This window comes from Tachypleus tridentatus, chromosome 1 (genome assembly GCF_004210375.1).
Source record: "Tachypleus tridentatus isolate NWPU-2018 chromosome 1, ASM421037v1, whole genome shotgun sequence".
Classification (NCBI taxonomy): domain Eukaryota; kingdom Metazoa; phylum Arthropoda; class Merostomata; order Xiphosura; family Limulidae; genus Tachypleus; species Tachypleus tridentatus.
This window is the reverse complement of record NC_134825.1, coordinates 39,725,952-39,743,889: the sequence shown is the minus strand read 5'-3', so window position 1 is coordinate 39,743,889 and position 17,938 is coordinate 39,725,952.

The following is a 17,938-nucleotide window of genomic DNA, read 5'->3' as shown; positions in this document are numbered from 1 at the left end:
GAAGATATAATAATGATACATCATGTTAATACATCAACACATAAGATATTCTCAAGAGCTGTTTTAACATGATTCCGAAGATGGCACCGTACATTATATAGATGTGTTAATTTAGAGACAATTGTAACTCAAATGTCATTTTAAAGACATGGCGTTTGATTGATGGTTCAATATCTTGAAATCGACGGCAAAGATAAACATTATGCCTATTTACTAAATTCGGTCACTCTTTCGTAAACATTTTATTTGTTTTTTTCTGGACTTTTTTATGTTCATTGTTCATACTTCCATTTAGTATACCAGTAACATAACCTTGTCTGTTCAGATAAACCCCGCCATTCTACAGGTTTTAAGAGGATATTACAGAAAGGTGTATGAAAATTTTAAAAAATAGAAATATGTCGCAATTAATAATAAACTTTACAAACAGATGCGACTTAGTATGATTTTTCTTTACTCAAACATTTTTTATGGTATAAAAGTAAAGTCTATGTAGATTCTATGTTGCGAGCACCTTTCCAAAGCTACAGATGACATCTGGTGAGAACCAGTTCTTCTATAAGCTGATAATGAAATGTGTTATGAATACCTTATAGGACAATTTGTCAAAATAACGGTTACATCACGAGAGCTTGTTAGCAGATAACACGTCTACGCGAATCAGAAAACGATCTTTAAAATGCATAGTGTAAAACATTTATTGCTAAATAATAATTAGTGAATTTCTCTCTCTTACTCTAATTTTCGGGATTTCTTTTTTTTTTTTTTTGTCCTTACTCTGGTTTGTTTTTTTAACCAAATTACTCTACAGTTGACTGACATTGGAAAACAAAACGCGTATGAATACTTTTGAACTATTTCTTTTTCTGAGAAATTGCAACGGTAAATGTACATAAAGAAAAAAATGTTTCAAGTAGTCAAGGCTAAAGTACAGTGTGTACCAAAATGAATATACAAAAAAGAAAGTTTAGTAACTTTTTATTATTTGAAAAACAGTAACGTTCAAACCAATATATCTTCTGGAGGCTATGTAAAGTTTACTAAAATTAATTATTATTGTTATTACTTACATTATTTATCATTATTATTTATGAGAGTGTTCATTGCAGATTTCAGAGCTGATCCTGTTCATGAGTAAAATGGCAACTTCTGAAGAGTTCCCCTGGGTTCACACCTTCGTAATTTTATCTCTGGAGCTTTGTTGGATAAAGTTTATCATGACAAACTGAGAGATTTTTGAAGAATTGGCCCACTATGGCTAGGTGGTTAGGGCGATCGAGTCCCATATTGAAGGTCGCGGGTTCGAATCACTGTCGAACCAAACACGTTCGCCCTTTCAGCCGTGCGGACGTTATTATGGAACAGTCATTCCCACAATTTATTGGTAAAAGAGTGGCCCAGGAATTGGCGATGGGTGGTGATGACCAGCACCTTTACCTGTATTTCTACACTGCTAAATTAAGGATGGGTAACGCAGATTGACCTCGTGTAGCTTTGCGCGAAATACTAAACAAACTATCTTGAGGAAGCAAAACTTCATATCTGTGATTTCGTCTTATTCTTCTTTACATATGTGTTGGAAAACATGTTCTTAGAATTTCATCGCAGAACTAAATTGATTATAGGCAATGTCGGAAAATTGTGAAAGTTAATTAACCTAATTAAATAAAACTAACTAACCTTCAGAAGATGTTTTGTAGTTACCCCATATCTTACAAAGGTTATTTAACTTCATTTTTGCTATATGTATTTTGGGGTGCCCTGTTTTTAGTCTTCAGTATCGTTCTCAGCTGAAGCATATATTAAAGAGTCATAGAACGTATCTCTACCTATAAAATTTAAACGACATGAATTTAAAGATTAAAAATATTAAGTCTCTTCAATATAGATGCAATTCAGAACAAAAGCTCACGGCCCGGCATGGCCAGAGGGGTTGGAAGTTCGAATCCCAGTCACACTAAACACGCTCGCCCTTTCAGCCGTGGGAGCATTATAATATTACGGTTAGTTGCACTATTTGTTGGTAAAAGAGTAGGCCAAGAGATGTCGGTTGGTGGTGATGACTAGCTGCCTTCCCTCTTGCCTTACACTGCTTAATTCGGAACGGTTAGCACAGATAGCCCTCGAGTAGCTTTGCGCGAAATTGGAAAACAAACAAACAAATAAGAGTTAATATTCTTCTCTGTATTTTATATATACATCTATAAGTCTGAAGCATCATAAAAGTTTTTGTGATTTACTCAAACATCTTTTCATATATTCCCAAGAACCCATTAATTATACTTAACGAACTCATTTCGTTTAGTTCTGACTTTAATCTATTGATCAAGATTCTTCCATGAATTATGACGAACTACTACGTCACGTTCACCAAAGCATGATTACGCTTCTTGAGTTACTATTGGTTATCACACTTCCATGTCTTTTATGCATGTTTAGATCCATCTAGTTACTGTTTAAGTAATTCTAGACTTATATCTAGTACTTTTAACCATGAATAAATGCTGTAACCTATATTCATGTTTGGAGACAACTTTTAAATCAGTATGCGAATAATAAGCATTTTGAGAAACCTACACAACTGTTTCTGATTTGTTTATAACATAATCTATGTTTACAAGTAAAAGATTATCTTATTCACGAACATGAATTAGATACGTCCCATTTAACATCACTAAAATATTCTACTTTACTCAAGTACATGGAAAGTCATTTTTATTTGAAATGATTTTTATGTTTTGATATTTCTTAAACAGACATTTCGTGCTTACTAATAACTTTCCAGATAATATTGTTAATAGCATTATTTGTGACTTTCTGTGATTCTTTTTTGACTTTCGCGCAAAGCTACACGAGGGCTATCTGCGCTAGCCGTCCGTAATTTATCAGTATAAGACTATAGAGAAAGCAGCTAGTCATCACCACCAAAAGCCAACTCTTTTATCAACGAATAGTGCGATTTAACGTCACAAAATAGCGCCCCCACGGCTGAAAGGTCGAACTTCTTAGGTGACGGGGATTATAACCTGTGACAAACTAACAAGACAGAATACTAAACATCTTTAGTACTTGCATATTTATAAGAATATATAGAAATGTATTACTGTTTTAAGTGTAACAAAAGCTAACTTGGTTCTTATAGTAGGATTCACTTGTTGTTTTTAAAAAGTATTTATAGTTTTTAAATGAAAATATATTATTTGAGTTAATACGGAGCTAATTTTTATCCAGAAATATAACGTGTGACTTTGAAATCTGAGGCTTGAGTGAGGTCTAGTGGTGAACGTGTCAGACTAAGGACAGAAAGATGGCAGTTTTGAGAAGTGGTGTTGCTAAACACACTTTCAGCTGTTATAAGAGTAACATTCAGTCCCGCTATTCGGTTTAAAGAGGTCGTTTCCGACGACATATTCTGCCGATAGGCTACCTTCACTCTGGTCAATAGTTCAAGCCTATAGACTGCTATTTGTAAATTAAAGTAGACTCTAGGCTGGCTGCATCAATAGTATGTATAACTTGTCGCTCATGTTGATAAACGATCAAATAAAGACACCTCTGGGTAAGATATACCAGACATAAAACCGGTCGAAATCTATCCTAATTAAACATAGAAAGACTTACTGTTAGGGTTCTAAGTAACACACAAACCAAAGAGTTAAATAAAGAATGACGCCTATCGCCGATATAGTAGTAACATCTAAACCGAAAACTACTTGTAGCTCTAACTAATAGCAACACTTATTGGTGCTGACTTGGTCTGCACATACTTCAGAGGGTGAGAGATAAAGTTTAAAAACTTTCAACGCTAAAATCAGCCCATCTACTACCCAACGATGTACAGACTGGAGATAGTCAGTTACAACAAGGTTCTAACATTACTCTTTTTACCCCTAAAATATCACTGTATTACCTCTTGTGGATGTTAATTTCTTTAAAGTAATGAATCAGATGTATTCTATTGTCTTCACCATTATCTGGTGATACATAAAAGCATTAATCAGATTTATTCTGTTGTCCTGGACATCACCTGGTAGCACATAAAGGAAATGAATCAGATGTATTCTATTGTCCTCGTTATTACATGGTTGTACATTAATCAAGAAGCCACGACATCAGTTTAGGTAATCAAAAACAAATTAGTCAACCTTCTTTTAAGAAAATATGATGTCGATTGATGTAAATGATGATTTTAATATATATGTGTGTGTGTGTGTGTGTTTCGCATTTTGATATACAGTGTTTCAACTTTATTACATTATAAAATAATAAAAGTACATGATTAAAAACTCTTGAAATGTTTTCTAGTAAGAGGTGCTTACTTAGATAAAGAAATATAATAAGATCAAAAAATTTAATGGGGTTCTAAAAAATAATCCATTCAAAAACATTGTTCAACAGTGTTTCACAGTTACACTCGACGGGTCGTGGAACATACCAAAGTTGTTATCTACCTTCCTTCTGTTCGCTCGGTATTTCCCAGGATGTTCTATATCTTCGCTAAATGTACAGTGTATTTTTCAATATATTATCCTACGTTGTCCAACTATATTAGGTCTTTCCTTAGTTGTTCATCAACCTGCCCTCAAGGTATTAGGTTCTTGTTTACGATGCCTTATTGTTGTGACATTTTGTACAATAAACATTGTTCTTGCTCTGACTCAGTATATCATTCAACGCTGTTCTTAGTATTAATTTCGCTACTTTCATTTGACAGAAATGTTATAATTTATCAAATTTCTTTCTACATTTTGAGATGTATTTTCCATTATATTATTTATGGAAACTCTTCTATACAATTTACATTCCTTCGAACAGTACTCAGAATATTTAGGATAATGAACTTTCTTTATTGTTCAACCAGAAAAATGTCTCCCATTGACTGATTCTACTCGTCACAGACTGGCAGAACTTTACGTGTCAAGGTCAGATGTGAAAAACCGATTTTTTACACACTCTTAGTCATGCAACTCACGCAAAAACACAAGAAATAGAAAAATTTGTTTAGTCATTACTAAAAAACAACAACAGTAATCACTTACCGAGCATGTACTTTAGTTTTTGTAAGGTAACATTAGTGAAGGAAGGTAAGACTAAATAAAGTAGGTCAAAGACAGGAACTCTTAAGTCAGTAAATGTAGCAAAAAATGAATAACACGAATGAATGAGTTTGATGTAGTAGTTACTACTAGTATATGCCGATATGTAAAATAAACAGCATTCCTAGTTTGACACTGATGAAAAAAAGCCCACCTTGGCCCGGCATGGTCAGGTGGTTATCGCACTCGACTCGTGATCTAAGGGTAGCGAGGTTAGAATCCCCGTCAAACCAAACATGCTCGCCTTTTCAGCCGTGGGGGCATTATAAGTTAAGATCAATCCCACTATTCGTTGGAAAAAGAGTAACCCAAGAGTTGGCAGTGGGTGGTGGTGACTAGCTGCCTTCCCTCTAGTCTTACACTGCAAAATTAGGGACGGATAGAGCAGAGAGCCCTCGTGTAGCTTTGCGCGAAACTTAAAACAAACATAAAATCTATATTCCCTTTAAAATTTTGTTTTATAGATTCTAATGGTAATATACTTAACCTGATAAATATTTCCTAAAACCCAAGTATATTTTCTTGAAGTTAAGTGAACGTGTCTCATATTGAAGAAAACGCAAGCTATAGTTGATTGTCCTTTTCTGTTTAAAAAAGTAAAACATACTTATAGAAGCAGTAAAAAGATATTGTGTAAAAATTAATCGTTTATTTTGAACTAAAACATTTATGTTAAACAGTGAAAAGGTAACATTTCGTCTTATAATTATATGCTCTTGTTACACGTTATTACATAATAAACTGAATGCATTATAGCTGTATTTGTTTGAAAATCTATTCTACACCGTCTTATTCCACCATGCTTTTGTGAATAAAGATGATAAAATAATATTGGAAAGTAACTTCAGTGTTCTTATCTTACCAATATTGAGCTTGTAAAGAGACAAATAAATAAAATATCAAAATGTTTCAGTTTAGTCCATCGGATTTTCTGTGTGAAAATAATAATTATTCTGTAATTAATTTTAATGTTTCTTGACTTAATGTTATTGACCTAATATAGTGTCAGAAGAGAAACTAAATTGACAATGCATACCAGAGAAAACAACATAAAAGATATTTCAAAAACATATCACTAAACCATTACAGGTTATAATTCTGAAACGATAATATCAAATAGGAAATAAACCAATGATTACTTATAAAATAAACACTACTCGCTTACAAGTTGACCATATAACTGACGCTATAAAAAGCAGAGTAAATGTTATAGGAAAAAAAATAGAAACATCGCATTGTATAAAAATGGTTGAGTCCGAACCTAGTTGCTGGTTGATAACAAAAATAATTTAACAGATGAGTAAAAAAAGTTTCATTTGCATATGGTGGAAAGAATTTAAACAATCGTGGAGGCATTTCAAAGACTAATGAATTCGAAAGCAACAAAACATCACTATGATTCTAAAAATATCTGTGGGTTATAATTATTTGGGAAGACAAATTTTTATAAGTGTTACAAAAATCATAAACATTTTCTGTATTTTTAGTTGTTTAAAAATAATCAACACAAACTGTTATTATCAATAATATTTTGGGGAAAGTAGTTCGTTGATGATATCGTAGTGTTTACGTAAGACATTCTAGGATTACCTTGGCAAATCAAAACTCTGCTTAGACACTAGTTTAAAAAATGTATACGTGATTGATTCCCACAGAAAAAAACAACACTATATTAATAATATCTGAAAAATTACTCTTAGAAGTACCCTAAACTTTGGGAAGAAAGGAATCTAATATCACTTATTATACTGTTACAATATACATTATACTGTTACATTAGGGTTCAACATAGGTTTATCTGGTTCGGACGTTTAAGTTATTAAGAACTGCATTTTCTAATACCTCACTGTCCGTGATTGGTTTATTGCAACAAGGAACAGTTAAATTTGATATCAAAGTATCATAACGAAAACAGTCGTTATTTCTTATTGGATAAAAAAAACGTAAAATAAACGTATTGTCAAAAATTATAAATAAGCAACTTTTCATGACTTTAACTTGAGCTACACGGCTATGAAATATGATATACCGATACAATTTATTTTTAATCCTAGAAAGGGATATTAGATTATGTAACAAACTGAAATCAGATTTACATATGTATTCAATAAAAAAGTATCTAAAACAACTACTGGAATTTCCAAGCCATAATATTACACTGTAAGTGTAGGTGAACTTTTAATGGTGTAGAAAAATATTGTCCTGTTTATCAGCGATATCTAACCTTCTCCTGGTCAGTGTTTGTTAGAAAAACTCCTTGATCCTCATGGTTGGTTTCTTGTATCACTATATAAGTTGCGGCTTGAAAAGATGCATTTATTCTGAAGTCAAGTTAAACCAATTTGATAACACAGAGACAGAAATCATTACAATAAGTTTGTGACCCTTCAAACTAATCTTTTGCACCTGAACTGATATAACGTTCTCGTAGAAAAGGGCTTGAATGCTTATACAATTGAGAATATTTCTAAGTTTCTTTAAAAATCTAACTTACATAATGTAAACAATCTTTTATCTTTCTCAGTTTGGAGTAGATTATGTAAATCCTGGATATAAAGATAAAGTTCCAGATGAAAGTTCCGTGATTGCAAGATCAGACGACAAGAAAATGTGGACACTTTGCAGAGGGGATACATTTGCAACGCACTGTATTCGTGAATTTCTTTTTTTTACCAAAATGTATGTTCCAATGAAGGAAATATAAAGTAAAGGTGTAATCTATTTTTAGTTTTCTATTCCTATAAAGTAAAGGTATAATGTATTCTTAGTTAGTTTTCTATTCTATAAAGTAAATGTGTAATCTATTTTTAGTTTTCTATTCTATAAGATAAAGGTGTAACCTGTTCTTACTTTTCTATTCTACAAAGTAAAGGTGTAATCTATTCTTAGTTTTCTATTCTATAAAGTAAAGGTGTAATCTATTCTTAGTTTTCTATTCTATAAAATAAAGGTGTAATCTGTTCTTAGTTTTCTATTCTATAAAGTAAAGATGTAATCTGTTCTTAGTTTTCTATTCTATAAAGTAAAGGTGTAATCTATTCTTAGTTTTCTATTCTATAAAGTAAAGGTGTAATCTATTCTTAGTTTTCTAGTCCATAAAGTAAATGTGTAATCTATTTTTAGTTTTCTATTCTATAAGATAAAGGTGTAATATTCTATAAAGTAAAGGTGTAATCTGTTCTTACTTTTCTATTCTATAAAGTAAAGGTGTAATCTATTCTTAGTTTTCTATTCTATAAAGTAAAGGTGTAATCTATTCTTAGTTTTCTATTCTATAAAGTAAAGGTGTAATCTATTCTTAGTTTTCTATTCTATAAAGTAAAGATGTAATCTGTTCTTAGTTTTCTATTCTATAAAGTAAAGGTGTAATCTATTCTTAGTTTTCTATTCTATAAAGTAAAGGTGTAATCTATTCTTAGTTTTCTAGTCCATAAAGTAAAGGTGTAATCTATTCTTAGTTTTCTATTCTATAAAGTAAAGGTGTAATATATTCTTAGTTTTCTATTCCTGCTCCAAAAGGTTAGTTTTGAAGAATTTACGGCTTAACAATGGTGAGAGAATAAAATAAAATAATGGAGTTTAAGTGATTTGTTTCGTTTAGATGTAAAGTCCTTTTCTCACCAAGTAAAAAAGCAGAACGATACACATTTTTAATAAGATACTAACAGTCTAGCCGTCTCAAGGCTGACGTCTAACTATAGATATATGGTACAAGCAAGTGTCTAGTCTAACCGCCCCAAGCTTTTTGTTTGTTTGTTTGTTTTGGAATTTCGCACAAAGCTACTCGAGGGCTATCTGTGCTAGCCGTCCCTAATTTAGCAGTGTAAGACTAGAGGGAAGGCAGCTAGTCATCACCACCTACCGCCAACTCTTGGGCTACTCTTTTACCAACGAATAGTGGAATTGGTCGTCAAATTATAACGCGCCCACGGCTGGGAGGGCGACCATGTTTGACGCGACAGGGATGCAAACCCGCGACCCTCAGATTACGAATCGCACGCCTTAACACCCTTGGCCATGCCGGGCTCCCACCCCAAGCTGACACGTAATTTTCCCAACAATCTTAATAGCATTACTGATTTCATTTTTCGTAGCTTATTTGTGTCAGTTTTGTTGCACTACTTCCATGGGGTCTTCTATGATAATATAAATGTTTAACTTTATCTACTTCACACGTTTTAAATGCAGTCATGTAGTTCTTTCGCTTTCGCAAATGTATATTTTATGATACTCCGCTTTTATTGCATTTTTAATTAATTAGTAGCCACATTTAAATATAGGCCTGGTAGTAAATTATAACAAGAAATATTATCAGGCTGTTGCACATGAAATGCCTGATTTTCATGTGCAAAGTTGAAAAAAAAACATTATCGTAAATTTCTCAGAGTAATATAGTATATTAACTGACTCATTTGAAGCTATTTTTATTTTTGTTACATCAGTAATTAAATCATATTTATATTCATTTTAGTTACTATGGATGAAATTGATATTCGTGTAATTTTATTGTAAGGCTTCACACTTGGTCACAATATGGCGATATCATCTCGTAATATCAATCATGCGTTTGGTGATGGTACAACTGATGAGTGCGCAGCACAACGTTGGTTTAGATTTCGCTCTGATAACACAAGCATTGAAGATAATCCTCGGGTCCTCCCTCAGACACACATTAACGAGGAAGAATCGAAGGCCTTGGTTGAATCAGATACCATGAAAGAGCTTGCTGATAAACTTAGTGTCCATTATTCAAAATCTTGGAAAATGGGTACCTCATGAATTGATTGGAAACCATCAAACAAGACGAGTTGAAATTTGTTTCTCATTTGTTACTCGCAACAAAAACAACCCGTTTCTCCATAGAATTGTCACCTGAAATAAAACCTGCATTTTTTACGACAATCGACGACGATCTGAATAATGGCTTGACTATGAAAAAGCATCAAACATATGTCAAAACCAACTCTTCATCCTAAGAAGTTTATGGTCAGTGTCAGGTGACCATCGGTAGGTGTGATACATTATTCATTTTTAAACTCAACAAAACAATCACAACAGAGAAATATTGTTGTGAACTTCACAATATGCATCAAAAGTTGTCACCTGAACATTCAGCAACAATCAGTCGCAGTGGACCCACACTTCGTCATGACAATGCTCGATCTCATGTCTCATGCAGTACTGTACAAAACTAAACGAACTTTAGCATGAAACTTTACCTCATCCACCACATTCATCATGTCTTTTTATACAGGTTATCACTTTTTAAACATTTGTACGTTTCTATAACGGAAGAAAAAAGTTTGTAAACCAAAGGCGAGTTGAAGACCTTCGAGGACTTCATTGCATCAAATGATGTCCAATTCTTTAAAGATGGCTTGTATAAACTTAAAACTGGTTGTCAGAAGTGTATTGTGTATAAAGAAGTTTATTTTGATTAAATAAATTAAAAAAACAAAAGATTTGCTTGTTTCATTTTTTTTAATCCGACATTTCCTATGCAACAGCCTTATACAATATCTCGACCTTTAGTTAAGGCGCTCGACTGATAATCTGTGGGTTGCGGATTCAAATCTCGTAACCGAAAATGCTACATTTTCAGCAGTGTGAGCGTTATAATGTGATTGCCAATACCACTTTTCCTTAGTAACTATGTATTCCAGAATTAGTGTTGTAGACCTCCAGTAGCTCAGCAGAAAATCCAACAAACGATATGTTTTTACTCACTATGAAGAACAAAAAATATGATGTCAACAGAGGAATAGAATTTGACAGAAATAAATAAAACTATTTTTATTGCATAAACAACCACGTAGAGATAAATAAATATACTGAAACATTTTATTCGTAACTGAGAACAATGACATCTGCTGTAAACTCGTAGACAGCAACTTATATTCAAATAAATAAACGAGATGCTTCCATTCGTTAATAAAAATAAGACATTGAGATAAATTAAAATGTTATATTTGTTGTGAACAGCAAAATACAATTTGATAGGAAAATTAGACGACTATTATATTTTCATCACATTTTGTATGAACAAAAACCTTTTTTTGAAACTAATAATAGCTGTTGAAGTGAAATGATATTGTAATCGCTAAATAAATTAGATAGAAAACTTGGCAACTTGTCACTTGCTTCGCGAGGATTCTCGTTTGACGATAACAGAATTCACAATAAACAGAACAACATCTAATACCATAAATATTAATGGTATAAATAAGTTTTTCTTACAAACTATTATTAAAACATTCTAATACTGAACACATCCACCAAACATATTTATTTAGGCGTTTGTAATAAATATTTTTATTTCTCGTAAGGAATATTGCAAGTAAGATTTTGCTTATATTTTACGATTTCTTCAATGGAAATTAAAATTTTAAAGCACAAATATTTATTTATCAATTCTAGAATCTTCTCTTAAAATGTTGTAAACTCTTTATCTGTCTCTTAACGTATTCGAAGCTCGCTTATTACTGGTTATGCACTTCCAAGACCAGTTCTAAACGGACACAGGTTTGTAGATTATATGTTGCCGACATAAACTATTATTAACGTTTCCTGCACTTTACATTCCAAAAAGAAAGAACGAAAAGACAGAGCTCATCCTTTCTCACATTCATCCTTTTGTGTTCATAACAGAAAGTAAACAAAACAAAATGATACAATGACTTTAGAAATATTAAAGAAACACACACAAAAAAGAGTCTCGACGGATGAAAAACGCTTCACAAGACAGGGAATTCCCCAAGCCAATGACCATCAAGTTTTGGTTGACTACACATAATCATTTGCTCTTGGCCTTCTAGAGAACATCACCAGTCTTTGTTTAATATCATTGTATGGTTACGTTCAATCTGAAAAAATACCTCAGCTTCACATTGTCTTTGGAGAGGAACAGTATTGACAAATTATACAGAAGGTGACACGTGAAAACAGAAAATTTGAAGTAGAAAAACACAATACAGTGAACTTTCACTAGTTATTACTGGTATCTTCCAGTTTAATCTATTTCACAAGGTTTTGGGAAGCGTAATGTCCTCATCTTTAAAAAACATTATACTGTTAATCAAATGTTGCATAGTGCAAAAGTTATTTCTCTTGAACATGTATAAAAGGAAACAGCCCTCATCTCTTTCTCCATAAAGGTTTTGCTGCTTGAAACGAACACTTCTATCAACCAATCATGAAAGCTCTGGTATGATATTTGGTTTATTTTATTGAATAGTTACTTCGTATTAATCGTTTATAAATGTTGTGTGCTGTAACTGAATCTTTCCAGCTTTTGTATCTTTTGATCTCAAAATGGGTTTTATTTCCTACTTCCATTCATTGCATATAAATTGTGTTGTATTCTGATTCCCTGAGAAATGTTATTGTTGTTGTAGATTAAATGTTAGCTTCATTTATGGGTTTAATATAGCTAGAGTTATACAGTTGTACAACTTGTCTCTCAGACGTTTCTTGTAATATATCTTTTGGTAATCCTTTATTTTCCACTTTCTACAAAGAAAATATCATATCTGATATCCATAACTGCTAGGTTAGTTTTATAGGAACTTTTAAACCAAAAATCTTCAAAATTAAACGATATTAAATATGTGAAATTATTGATTTTTGCGTTATATACGTTATCTTATTTAAGTTTTCAAAACTAAATAACTTTAGTTGTTGAACCATTCATAAAACATTAAGCAAAATTTGAATTTCAAAACCAAATTTACCAAAACGACTCCTATTTTTATCAATACAGTGTGGCACTTTGTTGCTCTTCCTTGTTGCCATAACAACAACTCATACCCACCACGTCGGACTTCAGACACAATACGGTGGCTATGGACAATTATTTCATGGTATTCAACCAGGATATGGCTTCGGCTATGGTGTGCAACATCCTTTTATTCATGGTTATCCCATTCCAAGCATCTTCAACTACGGTCCTTTTGGGTACGGCTATCCAAGATATTTTGGATTCGGTGGATATCCTGGTTTACGTGGTTATGACTTTGGTACCGGAGGCTATGGTGAAAACTTTAGAATTCCTCTCAATGGACTTTTTGGTTACCGATACTACCAATCACTCTAAAACCTAATAACGTAAGTTCTAAATATTTTCGAAAACTTATCCTAAATAAGGATTTCTTCACTTATCAAGGTAAATAATAAAGTACAGGTTCGATTTTAGTATGAAATTCAATGCCTTTAACTGACTCTACAAACTCTTATAAAATAATTTCTCAATGATATAAGAATAGAACTACGATTTATGAGTAAACTACTTATCTAAACTTCTTAAGTATTGAGCTTAAGAAGGTTTGTAACCAAACATTATTGGATTCACAAAATTAGAATCAAAGTGTTTCATAAATAATATCATGATACCTTTTAGATTATTATATTAGCTTTTAGTGTGGTTTACAGCAGTTAGAAACTATTAACAAATATAGCTGACCTCAGTGAACTTACGTCGCTAGAAACTGGGTTTTGATACCCGAGGTGGGCAAAGCACAGATAACACATTGTGTAGCTTTGTGCTTAACTTGAAAGAATCAAACAAACTAATACAAGTGATTTAAGTGCCGGACTTAAGAAAATAATTTATAAAATGGAAAACAAAAACGAGCTATAGGCTGTATCTTGTCTCAAAATATTAAAATTAATTTCTTAGAAATAATTAACTAAATTAAATTATCCTTACATCTTCAGAAAGAAGTATATAAAAATGTGAATAAGTTGTACCTTGAGTCATTTTATATTAGTCTTAAAATATACTTTATAAGATAAGAAAGTAAATATAAATTAAAACGAACTTACTGAACTATAAGTTAAAGATGAGTTTTTGTGTATTAACTGGGACAAAGGTGAGCTTATATACTTTACATTCTCGTATTTTTTAGGTTTATTCCGCAAAAAGCAGCTTCATGGGGAACCAGCTTTCGTGGTGAAATGGTTAAGAGACTTTTCTTTTTTCTTTGTGTAATAAATATGTCTAAATAATAAAAAAAATCTTTCAAATGAAAGTTATGTGTCTAGTCTTACAATATTACAAAACACTGATGTTTATAAGCTTTATGTTTTATTTGATTTCACAAAGTGGTATAAATTACTTGACGAAAAACAACTATTGGAAATATTTGGAACATTCCAGAGAAATTTTATGTTGTGCTGTTAGATGTATGAAATATACTGTTGAAAAATGAATATATTTACCAGTTTTAAACATTATAAAAAGTAACAAACTAATATTGTCGAATATATTTAAATTCATTGAACATAACTGTCACTGATTAATGGGTAATTCTATTTGTCTTAGATTTGGCTTAGAAAATTCGTTGAATTAAAAGTTTACAAAAATTTTGTAAAAAGAAGACAAATGAAACAAAATATCGAGAACATAATCTCGTTTCTTTCTCCTTGACTGAGTTCATGTTTAACTTAAGATAAGTTTCATAGGCCTAATCTTCGTGACGATGTACATATCATACTGTTTATCAATAATATCTAACTTTTAATCAAACCGTCTCAGGATACTTTAGGTGTGATTCATAAGTACTGAATGAGGGTAGTCACACTTGAAGTCTCCTTAACTGACTTACTAGGAACCTTATGTTGCTCATCTAAAAATTAAAAACAGTATACAAAAATAGAAAAACAGATATCTAGTTCTCTATCGTCTCTAAAAAGTTACGACTAGCATTACTGAGAATAATCTTGTTTCGAAGTTAAAAGAAATTTTTCCTTGGGATCCATTGATGTCACGTGGAGATTGAGGACCAAATCACATGATGTATTTTAATCATATAAGTGCTGCAAAAATAATTACATTCAATAAAATCTGAAATATCGCCTTGTCTTCGACAAACGAATGTGTACCAAATTATCTTATTAGCTTAGTTAAGTGTGGTCAGTTGTTCAGACTGTGAATCTTAGGGTTCCTTACTCGCATTCACTTGACAGAAAAACGCACTCCGCACTGGAGACTATGGGAACGCGAAAAGGGAAAGAGACAAATTCTGTTCTTCTTTCGTACAAGATTACCACAAAGTTGGCGGTGGGTGATATTGACTAGTTGTTTTTTTGCTGAAGTACATATACTATGCGCAGATAACATGTAGTGTAGCTTTTCACAAAAATTGTAAAACACAAAAAATAATAACTTGTGTTAGATGTTTTAATACAATGACTACATTCTATCAGCTGCAAGTTATTACCTTATATAAGACGTAAATAACTAGTTTTAATGAAGTACAGGTTAGTTGGTTTATTTTTTTTTAAATATGAAATAATCACATAGAGCTTCATACAGGCAGTTAGAAACATTGTCACTCACAACACACAAATGACATCAACGTGGTATTGTTCTGTTAGGTGTAACTGTTTCGTGCTGGGTGTTACGTGATCTCTATACCTGGTTTATGTTTCTTTGTTTTTGAATTTCGTGCAAAGCTACTCGAGGGCTATCTGCGCTAGCCGTCCTTAATTTAGCATTGCAAGACTAGAAATAAGGTAGCTAGTCATCACCACCCACCGCCAACTCTTGGGCTACTCTTTTCCCAGTGAATAATGGAATTGCCCATCACATTATAATGCCTCCACAACTGTAAAGGCGAGCATGTTTAGTAGGATGGGAATTTGAACCTGCGACCCTCAGGTTACGAGTCGAGCGCCTTAACCACCTGGCCATGCCGGACCATCCTTGGTGTAACTACACATTCTCCTTAGACACTAATTGTACAAAGTTATTAATGTCCTACCAAAGCTATTCTTTTCCGTGAGGTTTCTTAGACGAAAGTGCTTTCACAGTTCGATATACGTGTGAATGCATAAAATATATGAAAGTTAGGACTGAAAGATAGTTTTCTCAAACTTCCTGTTACTAAAGGTCCAAGAACTACAGATTGAAACGTTATAAACTATGAACTAATAATAGACTCGATATAGAGCAATGCTAAAAGGCATAATTTTTTTACACACAAATATGCAGGCCAGGAAGATATTAAAGCGTCTTTATAAAAATAAGTCACTACCGTTTGATTGACGTGTTCGTATTCACGAGAAAAAAAAAGAGAGGAAGCTGGAGCCAAGCCAGTCATCTTGATAAATCTGTGTGGAGTCTAGACCTGGACGGTTTCTCAGTCACAATACTGAAACATTCACCAGATACTTAAAACAATAGTGATGTTATTGTAATGTCACCGATTTGTCTTCAGACACGTGTAATTCAAATATTAATAATATTTGTTGCCCAACAGTAAATATAAGTTATATGAGTATTTCAAATTAAAAATATTAAGAAAGATTTAAGCACAACACCACACCATCTGAGCAGTGTCTATCTCAAGATCGAACTCTGAAATTTATCTTTATAAAATATCAAGCCTGCTGATGAACTGCTGGAGTGTAATAAAAAATGAATAGTTTCTTAGAACAAATAATTTGTTTTCTTTTCTTTAAGGACACTTGGTATGAATTCATAACGCTCAACTCACTCATACATCTTATGATAAAAATTAAACTTCTGATTTAACGTTCACTAGAAGAAAAAATTAATGGAAATACCTAGCTATTCGTTCAGAAATCTATATAAATCTATATAAAATATCAGAAAAATGCTAACAAACGAATCTTGTTTCACACTTCAATTAAAAATATACTGTTATTTGTTTATGTAATAGTTCAAAATTAGTAATAAAAATTGTGTTTCAAGTTGGAGAAATTAAAATCCATACACTGTCAATGTACTCTTTATTAAAAATTGTCCATTGATCCAACAATAACTTCACGGACACACAATGAAGTGAACAGCGTCGTATAACTTATTGTGAAGCTTTGCGCTAAAACAAATAAGCAGCACTTATTAACCTTAAGTAGGCTTAATCACTCACTCCATTGTTTAAGGTTAGTGATGTCAATAAAAACATGAAAATCGTATTCTTTATACAACGTTAAAATTCAGGGTTCGATTCCCTTCGATAAGCATAGCACAGACACCCTACTGTATAGCTTTACGCTAAACCAATCAAATAAAAACCTTTCTTTTTCTATTGTCCGTTACAAAAAAAAATCAGAAAACTGTTTGCTTGTCTATAGTTTAAGTATAAAGCTACACAACGGGTTATCTATTGTATTTAAACCAAGGGTATCAAACCCCGTTTCTAGAGTTGTTATTCTGTATACTCACTGCTGTGCCAGTGGGAGAGTATAGAATAATGACTATTATGGCTTTTTCAATAATCTGTCAGCCTTTTAGTTTATTTTGTTAAATAAAATGACAACCAATCAGCACGATGTACTTTTTAACTGTCTTCTCAAATGAAAATATTGTTAAAATATGAAACTGGATCATTTTTACCAAACCTATAATAATTATGAACTGATATTCTATTTGGCTGTATACAAATTAATTATCAGGCAGGCGGCAGCACTGCTTATGCAGAAATGTCTCCAATTGTTCATTGAAATGGTATTTGAATATCTCCTCAATAGGGCATAAGAACTTTATGCTACTATACGGCATGGTTAAGGCACTCGACACTTAATCCGAGGGACGTTGGTTCGAATCTCATTAACACTAAACATTTTCGCCTTTTCAGCCATAGGGGCGTTCTAATGTGACGGTCAATTCCACAATTAGTTGGTAAAATAGTAGTTCAAGAGATGGCGGTGGGAGGTAATAATTAGTTGTCTTCCTTCTAATCTCTCACTGCTGAACTAGTATAGCTTTGCGGGAAATTCAAAAACAAACAAATAATCCTTTCATAACAATATCCATATAATGACTGACTTACAAGTTCTGTAAATGTCTCTAAATATTATAGGAAAAAGTTTGAATTTCT